This window comes from Lygodium microphyllum, chromosome 11 (assembly GCF_053477565.2).
Source record: "Lygodium microphyllum isolate KBCC chromosome 11, Lygodium_microphyllum_v1.1.10, whole genome shotgun sequence".
Classification (NCBI taxonomy): Eukaryota; Viridiplantae; Streptophyta; class Polypodiopsida; order Schizaeales; family Lygodiaceae; genus Lygodium; species Lygodium microphyllum.
The window spans coordinates 104,140,617-104,150,869 of NC_141145.1; the positions used below are offsets into that span (position 1 = coordinate 104,140,617).

A 10,253-nucleotide genomic window follows, 5' to 3' on the forward strand; every position below is an offset into this window, starting at 1 on the left:
ATTTCTTGTCATATTAGCACTTTTATTTGTATGGATTCTTGAGTATTGTTTTTGATTCAAGTTTAGGAATAAATCCTAAAGGAGGGATTAGTTGGATATTCTCAAAGGTTAAGTTCGGTTTCGAAAAGAGCCCTTTTTGTAAAAGAGTGGGGATAGACGGGTAGGACATGGGTTAGCATGGGAATACCCAGTTATATTGACAGGGTACATAAAGTGTTGAGAGACCCAATTAGGGCATTAGTTATCAATAATCAAGTCTCTCTTTTCTCCTTCCTCCTAGCTTTCATAGCTTCCCTCCTCTCTCTCTCTCTTTTCTTGTCTTTCTCTCTCTTCAGCTAGTCTTTCTCTCTCTTCTTCTCTCATCTTCTTACTCTTTCTCTCTCCTCTCTGTAGTCTCTCCCTTCTCTCCTCTCTTACAGTTGGTATCAGAGCTTAGTTTTTAGATCCTTCCTTTCTCTTTCCTTTCCCTCAAATCTAGTCTCATTTTCCAACAATAAACCCTACTTTTTAGGTACACAGGCAGAGATGGCAGCTTTCTTGGAAGACACACAGGAGCTATGGTAGGAGGCTTGGCCAAATCTGGAGGCAAGGAGACAAAAATGGCATCTCATTTTTAACTTTGAGGTACAGCAGGGACATGAGCTGTATGAAGCAGTGATGGAGTACCGTGTGGTGCTTGCAGCCAAGCTACACTGTTTGTAGAAGCATGTGAGTAGAACAATCGTACCAAAGGCCTAATGTTGAATCAAGTCGAGTTAGGGCTTGCTCATAAGGGAGAAGCAGACACGTGTGTGAAGTCCAGAACTCTACTGTGGTCATAATTGGATGATCAATGGTGAGCCCACACACTGACATGAAGCCCAATGCTTCATCAAAACAATGGGCTAGCTCCAAGTATCTGCTTCCCTGCTCACTGCCACTTGTGAAATCCAGTTTCCATTGTGTAACCCTTTGCCTGGCTGCACCGCATGAGTATGGTAGGCAGAAATCCAGTTAAAAGCAACACAGTAACACATGAATTGATTATAGAGAACCAATGGGTTTCAAGATACTGTAGTAGCAGGATCGAGTAGTTGACATACTCCTCCATCCATGCGATTGTTAAAGGCCTTATCTATCTCCTTCCAAATAACAGAATATAACATCAAAGCAAAGCTTCTCTTCGTCTTGGATTTGTGCATGCTCTCAGGTGTGCCTGGCAGGTAATATAGCTTCTTCCAGGGTCTTGCACTGGTCTGGAGAAAGTGAACCACACTCAGGGAAATCAACAGAGAAATGGATATACAGCTTCCATACACTTCCCACTAGACAATTGTGAATATCACAGGGGACTATATTTCTGAAGGGGGATAGGTCTGTGATCTCATAAAGGGCCAAGCCATGGTAGGTTATCCAGCATGATACTCTGACCCCAGTTCACTGCTACCTTCTCATCTCCAACCCAAACACCTGTGTATCCTTCAATATGTGAAGCTTCAATGTGATAGGCACATTGTAAAGCTTGAATGATTACTTCCACAAGAGCCCTAAGATACCAATGAAGATCTAACTTATAATGCCTAAGATTTAGAATGGGATACGTAACCAACTAGCTAGGGCCATGATATGTGACTTCACCTCCACATTCTATTTTGTATGCATCACAAGGAGGATTATACATGTCAAATAGTAGGTAGTCCTCAGAGCTTAAAATTCCCAAAGTGTACATAGGAGGATGTTGCAAAATGATTGATGCATCATTCGCATCATTTCCTTTAATTACATCTGCAGCTAACCACGCCTCTGGTGCCGGGACCCTCAAGTGATCTGAAAGATCTGATTTGAATTCTTCAGGAGACTCAATTCCAGCTCTGTCAAGAGTCTCCTGCTTGCCAGATTCTCGGACGGGATCCTAGACATTGAATCTAGAGAGTTGCATTTCGGATGCAGCACTTCTTGCAAGCTTCTATTTTGCATGTAGTCATAGATGAGCAAGCTAACCTTCTCACCATGGGAGGAATACCCTACTAAGAGCTTCACCACAAACCTAGAGTCAAGGCACCCGCAAATAGATGGCTCGTTCCTAGAGATGATTTAAAATTTGTAAATCTACAGCTCCTTGTCTGCAGGATGTGTATTCATAAGGGATCCCCTTATATTTAAAAGGCTTGTTGTGAGATTTTTGGTTGAGGTAACTAGCATTGTCGCAGAGAGAACAACATAATCTGTGCAGCCAGGCAGGCTTGGGAATAAGGTCCTGCTGCAATCTTGCCTGCGTTCCCCAGTTCGAGTCCTAAACCATGATGTGCAGACTTGCAATAGGGTGGCTATGAACCAATGGCTCGTTTAGTTCTAGCATACAGACGTTACATGGGAAGTGGCAATTGGCATCCTTACGTCAGATCCTACTTATTTCCGTCATGACTTTGAGGTTGAGTTGTTTGCTGCACACGTATTGCAGAGAAAGATCCAGAGTGAGGGCATAAATCTTCAGCCTGATTATAGGGGAGCTCTGTAGGCATTGCTACTTACTTCTGTAAAGAAATTCAGCAATGGGCTCCCTCAGCTTTTGACCCAGATATGTTTGGCATTATTAGCATTGGTTCTAAGAGCTGTGGAACTGAAGAAGCCTGTTGAACTGTTTGCAAGCCTCTATGAACTACAAGGACAAGGAAGTGGTAGCAATGCCATTCTGGAGCTGGTCACAGTCCTTCCTGAGGAGGCTATAGAAGACCAAACTGTCAATGTCATCTGATTCTCTTTTGACAATTGAAGTCGAGACTTGAGACACCAGCCACCAATTCTCCTATGGAAGTTCAGCTATGTAGATACCCAAAGACCCAAAGTGACTATTGCTCTATTGAATGGGCACTCAACTCAGCATAACAGTTTTCTTTTTAATGATTCTCTGAAGCCTGATTTGTGTGTATGTTTGGGTAATAGCTCCATAGCAACAGCTGATTTGGAGTAGGTTCACAATTGCTTTTTTTTTTTGAGCTCAAGCAGTTGCTTACACCCAAACCTAAGGGAGGAGATCTAGAAGTGAGCTACAATGTTCTGGCTATGGGAGGCATGTGGGGGACAGGACCAAACATTGTTCTTCAGCTTGTTGCTATTCTTATCTTTACTATTCACAATGAAATTGGGGCTTTGATTCTCATTAGCCTACCTATGCAGAGATACTTCAACGCTCTGTCGTTTTGGAACATGCATTTATGGCCACATTTGAATGTGCTAGATGTATTATGCAACACTGTGTAGAACAGATATCTGTCTACCGCTGTAGATTAATAACATGCATACGATGATTGAACTTCTGAAGTCTTTTGAAAGCAACTTCTCTTTCTGGCCGGTAAACTTTTGTGTGCCTATGGTGTTTTCATAGAGGCTTTGAAAAGCTCCATGCCCTCTGCAGTGTGCATGATGTAGAGCCATAGCTAGCTGAGCCGGCAAGCTGCTTGAAGCAATCAACCTGTGACAATCTCGACTGGGATTCCTGGCCCTGAACTTGATGATGTATCTAGAAGAGTACAAGTCCTCAGTGTTAACGTAGATTGTGGCAATGATTTTAGGTGGATGGAAGGGCATGGTATGCAAAAGTCAGATGGCAACAATTTTGGTTAGCGGATGCCTAGACATGGCATCAATGTTGTAGAAATGGTGGTAGCAAGAGAACTATTGATGCAAATGATGTATGGCTCTATGTGGCATTGAGAACCACCATTGAGGCCTAGGATGTCTTGGAATAAGCACCTCACCATTGGGGTAAGGTATGCTCTTTGAAGGAGTTCTTGTAGGGTATTCTAGACAGCTAGTCCCACACAGTCAGCCCGCAAAAGTTGATTACAGCAAAGCCTTCTTGTATGACTGAGCATGGGCCCTATAGCTCAATTCAAAGAGGAATCCACCCCTTCGATCTGAACCAAAAATCTCCCCATTCCGCCATAAGGTTTGGGAGATAAGCTCAATTTTGTGCTCAGAGGTACTATGGGACAGGCAACAGCCCTACACAGTCAACCCACAAAAAGTGATTACAGCAAAGCCATGATCATTTATTGTCAGAGATATTTTTACATAACCTCGTAGAGGGGATTGAGGGCTTTAATTTGAATCAAAAAGTTTGGCGATTGGAGCTTCCTAGCTCAAGATATTGTCATTTCTGTAACAAGGGGTCTGGTGGACTGCACTTGGGATGGCAGGCCACAAGGGTAAAGTAAAGGCCCAGGAGGACTTCCAGCATGAAATAAGGGACTCCCGTGCCTCAATGAACGATCCTAGCTCAGCCCAGGAGGTTGTGAAGACATGTTTGAAGAGGGTGCCCTCGAGATAGACCTCTTATCTATACTCAACCAAACCCTATGCCAACATGAGACCCGTCATGCTGAACGACATTGAGAGATGGAACAATGCCATAGGGAGATGGAAACCTGCCAAGATCACCGTCATTCCGAGATGATGGCCAAGATGGACTTACTCATAGAGCGCATGGGCGCTCTCATCCCCTCCATCGCACCTTCCTCGGCTCAGCCCAAGGAGCATGTCCCTCCCCATGAGGCCAACTTCCCTCCTATGTTGGAGACTGGGCATAACCCACAAGGATTTGGTGGCACCCATGGCCTTCCCCATAGCACCTATGAGCTAGGTGAGCCCCCTATGCGACATGATGAATCCATTCTCCCATCACCTGTGACGAACCCTTCTAGCCCATCCTTGGGACAGCAGCTCCCCCGTAGTGGAAGCTATATGCAAGGGCAAAATGCAAATTTTGGGCAGCATGCACATGGCAGTTTTGGGCAGCATAGCCATTTTGGACAGCAAGGTTCTAATGTGCAATTTGGTCCTCATGTAATGCATGGACAGCATGGCCCCCATGGAAATTTTGGACAGCCAGGGATTGGACAGCAAGGCATGTATGGGCAGCATGTGCCACATGGCATTCATGGACAACAAGGCCCTAATAAACAGTTTGGTCCACATATAATGCATGGGCAGCATGGCACCCATGGACGTTTTGGTCAGAAAGGTATATATGGGCATTCTCACGGACATTATGAGTACCATGACCATTGGCATGGGTTCGATGTGCAAAGGCAAGTGCATGCGCCTACTTATGGTCAACATGCATATGATGAGTGTGAATATTTTGAGTAGCATGCATCTGATGACTATATATGTTCTTATGAACCACATTCTGGTCACATACATGGACAACCATCTAGACAGCATTATGTACATGGACAACATCATGCAAATGTATATGAGTATGTACATGGGGAGCAACATCATTATCAGCAATGGAGTGCTCGATATCATCAGCCACTTGATCATTACTATAAGCAACATGCGCATCCTTATGAGCCACATGATACTTCTCAAGAACGATGCCATGATGAGAGCATCTCACTGCTGCAGGCTCATGAGTAGATGCCCCATCAGCCCAAGGCCCTTAACTTTGAATGCCCAATAATAGCCACGCATGTGAAACTCATGGACATGAAATGCCTAGGGATTGATGCATTGAATGCTGTATTGATTGCAGCTTCATCTGCTCTAGTTCGATTTGACCTAATGGTTCCCAATGAGTTTATGGACAAGTCAATGCATGCTATCGTATGGGTTGGTAAGGATCTTGTGCCACCATCAATGCTTGACGATGACACCATGATTACTTCTATGATACAACGGATGCATTGGATCACAATTATCCTTTTGACCTCGGTGGTAGTATGGTAACCCATGCTTGTATGGATGACCCTTGTGCTCTTGATACTTATTATGCAGGTTATCCATTTGATCTCGGGGAATGGAATGGTCTTGAAAAACCCCTATCATGATCAGCATTTCACCAGTGCAGTTCTTTCCCTACTTCAAGGATGCAATTTTGATTGAGCAGTAGCTAAATTTGCCCCAGTCTGAAATGCAGACAACTTACAGACAACATACTATTTCAGAACAGTTTTTACCCTGCATTAATGACAATCAAGTGTCACCTATATGACTTGAAAGTACACTTCATGAGCTTCGTTTTGACATGCCACACGCCTCAATCAGAGCTGCCCATAGGAAGTTATGACCAGTTTTCTCCAGCAGGCCAGAACATGCCTATTCATATCTTAGCATTGGAAAAAACATCAATAAATACATTAATAGACATAAACAAAGTAATCTTGCTTAACCTACTTAAGATATTAGATTTCAATGTTTTTTGTATCTCAAAAAATATTTTACATCTATAGCTCTTATTAGTGTGGCTGAACTTGGTAAATACCACTCAAGGCATGTAAAATTAGGCAAAGGAAGTGGGGATATTGCTTCCTATTGGCCATTATGCATAGGAATTATATAAGAATGGTCATTTAAAAATATTCCATTCTCTGTGAGTTGTGTTTTTCTTTTGCCTTTGTACCTTTCTTCTCCAATCAAACTATGCATAATATCAAGAATATCAATAATAGAACGAAGGACTGCCATTTCTTAAGATTAGAAGGATCGGCATCTATAAATAAAAACAAAACTTGTCACAATAAAATCTAATATCAAGTTTAATAAAAGAAAACCGTTGAGAATAACATACTTACAATTTGGTCTATGTAATGGAAGACTTGAAGCTCCATGTTCTAAATGTAACTCTCTATGCATACACACATATTGTATTTTCTTGTTTGTTTTAAGAGTGAAATTTTTGATCCTACCCTTCCAAGCAGAGATAAAGGAGCTCTCACATCTCTGACTTTTACTTTGTTTTGCTTGCTACATGGTAGTTCTGCTACCTTGGCTAATAATGGTAGGAATCCATCTTTCATCTATTTGGAATGAATTAAACATAGATGTGAATGTGATTTCAAGCTGCCATAACTATCAATGACTTCTATAGCATACTTTGTATCCTGCAAAATGGATAAAATGGCTACTCCTCAACTCAATAAGCACTCAACAAGGCTTACTAAGACTTGGGAATCTTCTCAATAAGTGTGAAGCAAGCTGGAACAAGTTGGAAGAAGGAAAGACTCAATGCGTAAGAAACAATGACTACCATGAAACCTTGAGTTGAAGCTTTGAATTCGGGTTGATGTAAAGGATGAAGAAGCTTCTCAAATGGTTGGCTCTAATACCAGTTGAAAGATAGAGCCTGAGTGGAAGCACACAAGCAAAAACAAGAGCAAAGGAAGAGCTCTAGCGGGAGTAAGAGAGCAAGAGAGAGAGACACCCTATATGAAAACTCTAACAATCACAATGTGCGATTGATCTTCCCTTATTCAATGGTCACTGAAAGAATAAAGAATGAAGTGATAGTGATAGACATCTACCACTTGCAATATACATGTGTGTGATTTTTGAGATGGCAAGCTCAACACATGTGGATATTGATGATGGACCACCTAATTAAATGGGTATGTACAGTTATACTTAGCACGTTAGTGGTCATTACAATTCTCACATGGCCACTGACTTATCACTTATATTTAGTTTATTGCACTTATCTACTGCTCGTATAGTTATACTTCCACTCGATTAGTATAGTCAATTATACACTGTTTGACTTAGTAGGCCACTTTCTTTTATGTTGTATCTTATCTATACTTTGAATACATTGTATTGTGTATAAAAGAAGAAGAAGAAACTAGCAAGAAAATTTTTTGGCCTTCATCTCTCTTCTTGTGTTCTTGAGTGAGCTTTCTCTTATATATATGGTGCATGTTTGGCACACAACAGCTCAAGCAAGTCTCCCCACTATGCGATTCATGACATGGTATCAGAGCGGCACTACTGAGAGAGGCTGGTTTTGAAGGCTGAAGTGAAGGAGAAGAAACAAGGATTCAGGCAAGCAAGCAACGGGTAAGAAGCTCTCCCATTCTTCTACTCTTTCTCTTGGATAGTCCCTATGGAGGCATCGAAAACAAGATAGAGTGAAAATCTCAAATTGTTGTGAGATGAGTGTGAGATTTGGTATGCAAGCAAAGCACAATATACCTTGTAGATAGACTTTGTAGGGCTTTTTCACATTTTTTGACCATCTGAGGCTGTTTCGGGCCCCATTTTAGACCTGTAAAGGTTGGGAATAGTAGTTTTAAGGTATATGGCAATTTCAATTGTGTTGATCAAAAGTGGATGCACATGTTATATATTTCAAATCTGTAAGTTTTGAGGCGTTTGGAAGCAAACATAAGTTTTATTTGTAAACAAATTGTAGATTATATGCACTATTGAGGAGTCATTAAAAAAGGCTACTTGGTATATTGCTGTGCACTTGTTATGAAAGGTTGAAAAATACTTGCTTGCTTTTTTATATTAAATTTTTAATAATAGTAGAGAACAGTGGAAAGGGCCCATCATTGAGAAGTTGGACAAGAACGACTATCCATCATGGAAGTTTTGTGTGATGAACTTCCTTAATGGAAAAGGCCTCTTCTTTGAGTTTGTTTTAGGTGAAGAAAATGAGCTAAAGCTGAGTGACCCTACGATTACAGATAAATTAAAGGCATGGAAAGAATGGAATGCAAAAAATAAAAAGGTGATATATTAGCTATTTTCATTCATTGATAATACTATGCTGGGGCATATAAAAAATGTAGAAAGTTCATATGTAGTATGGACCACATTTGTAAATATGTTTTTTGTGAATACAATAGGATGAAAGATTCAGCTCAAGTAAGAGCTGAATACTTTGAAGAAAGGAAATGAGAGCTAGATTTTGGGACCCGTTTTTGAAGTGTTTGAGCCCATTCTTGGAGCAGAAAAGTGGCTGGGAGATGTCAATGACCAAATTTTCATGCAAAACTGAACGATGGTAAATGGTCAAGCTAGACTTTTCCTAAGTGGATTTCGATGCCAAGAATCCAACGCAAGTCTCCCTTCATCGATCGGAGGTCGTTTGACCCCCTATTTAATCCCCGCAAGGTTTAGTGCTCTAAAGTAGCTATGTGATTCGGGAGCCAAAAAGTGTGCGATGGGATCAAGGTTTATAGATTTCGATGTCATGGAGCCAACCATCTAGTGGGATCACAATTTCGAGTCTGTTTGCTCCTCCAAAGATGCCAAAAACCCTCGCAGAGCAGTGTGAAAGTGATTTTTTCAAAGTGGACATTTAATAAATGATATGAAATGAAATGTGAATGAAACATGTAAATTTTTGCCCAACAGGAGGAGCGGGTTTTTTGTTTTGCGCCCCATTTTTGGATGGATTTGTGCCTCTTCAATACACCCCAATCAAGAGAGAGAGAGATGGAACCATGATCTACATGCCAAGAGTAAGATTTTGACTGTAAGCATGTGAAATATGATCGAGGAAATGAAATTCTGATTTCTTAGTCTTTCTCTCTCCTCTCTCCTCTCTCCTCTTGTGCTGCCCGTTCATATGCTTGATTTTATGAGAGAAAAGAGTGGGGTTTGATGAAAGATTGTGATGGAGTGATAGTGTTGGAGCACAAAGAATCATAGATCGGGCTATGAAAGAGCATAAAAAACCAAGACAGAGTGTCAATGGCCTCCCAACCTTGAAATACGAGTCTCAAAAAGAGTGCTTTTATGCGTAAGCGATCGTTCTACTTGTTTTATGATTAGATTTTGGTTAAAAATGTTTGAAAATGGTTGTCTTTGATTGTTAATGCTGTAATCTATCAGAGATATTGAAGAAAATAAAAAAATTCAATCACATGATAATTTATACATAAACCCACAAAACCCCCGACTATGCGGTTTTAAGAAAAATGGTCAATTTTGCGGTTTTTGTGGTGTTTATGGAGTTCGTGTGGAATAAAAAATGATATAAAATTAATTCTTAGTACACATGATCAGTCCAAATAAGAAAAAAAAAATATTATATGTAAAAAATAAATAATAAAAAATAGAAAAAAATAAGTTTATTGCATTCGAAAAATAAGAAAAAATAAGATTTATGTGTGTGGATGTGTGACATGACTGGAGCATGAGGGATGGGCTCAATTTAGCGTTTTCTTTGTGTTAAAGGGGAGTCTTTATCACTTTTATAAAGAAAAACACAAAAAAAGCTTTCTACATCTATCAATGCATGCATAATCTAAGCGATAGGGAGAATGAGGGATTTTGCGGGTGAGTAATTGCTGATAAGATTCTAAATTCTGCTCTTTTGCTGATGCATGGCATATAGGACGTTTATGGTTTAAATTTAAGAGGGTCTAGTAGCACGAGAATGCTCGGTGTTGACCCTCAACAACGCATCATTATGTGTAGATTAAAGTCATTGAAAGAAATGTTTTTGCACCTCACAATGCTAATTTCTAAATGATAAAATGATT

The 10,253-nt window shown here is 40.6% G+C and overlaps 1 pseudogene; it reads right to left on the reverse strand.

Annotated features, from left to right (window-relative positions):
- Window positions 1-1,185: 1,185 nt before the first annotated feature.
- On the reverse strand, window positions 1,186-4,605 carry LOC148029185 (octanoyltransferase LIP2p2, chloroplastic pseudogene; annotated as a pseudogene).
- Between the last annotated feature and the right edge of the window lie 5,648 nt (window positions 4,606-10,253).